The following is a 624-nucleotide window of genomic DNA, read 5'->3' as shown; positions in this document are numbered from 1 at the left end:
TGTCTCCTCCTCCTGGAGCCTGCCGCAGAGAGGGGAAAGAAATGGATAAGAGAGCAAGAAAGGTTTTTTAATAAATAATTATGGTAATTATATATGCACTTCCAGTGGGAGATGCTGGGAATTTTTTCTGAAAGGCTGGAAAGAATTTCTTCTTTTGATCTCGATTCTGAGCCAGAGAAAATCAAATTAAGTAAGAAAAGCAAAAGAGAGTTCTCAGTGCAGGGAAGGAGCAGGGTTGGGGCTGCTAATAGGGTCCTGGGGGAAAGAAAATGAAAGCCCAGATGTTGGCCTAGGAGGTGGAGCAGCTGAAGGAACTAGGGGCCAGAGAAAAGTTGAGAGGAGGGGGAGGCTGTGTCCCCACATCTCTCCTTTGAGGCTCCTTGCCTTCCCTTCCCTTGAGGAGCAGGAGAATGTCCCCCATCAAGTGACAGAATCATTGTTCCTACAGCTTTTCCCACAGCCCACGTGGCCTGCCAGCCTTCGGCAGCAAGGGCTCTGACTCCCAGAGGAGCCCTGTGAGCCTCAGCCGACACTCAGAGCCGCCACAACAAAATCAGCCTGTGTAGGCGTGAGAGTTCTTTAAAACTCTTCCCTTGGAGGCACTGGGAGAAATGGTCCTGTCAC

This window comes from Sturnira hondurensis, unplaced genomic scaffold (genome assembly GCF_014824575.4).
Source record: "Sturnira hondurensis isolate 20B ecotype Veracruz unplaced genomic scaffold, ASM1482457v3 Scaffold0018337, whole genome shotgun sequence".
Lineage (NCBI taxonomy): Eukaryota > Metazoa > Chordata > Mammalia > Chiroptera > Phyllostomidae > Sturnira > Sturnira hondurensis.
The sequence above is the reverse complement of the archived record's forward strand: the minus strand, read 5'-3'. Positions refer to the sequence as shown.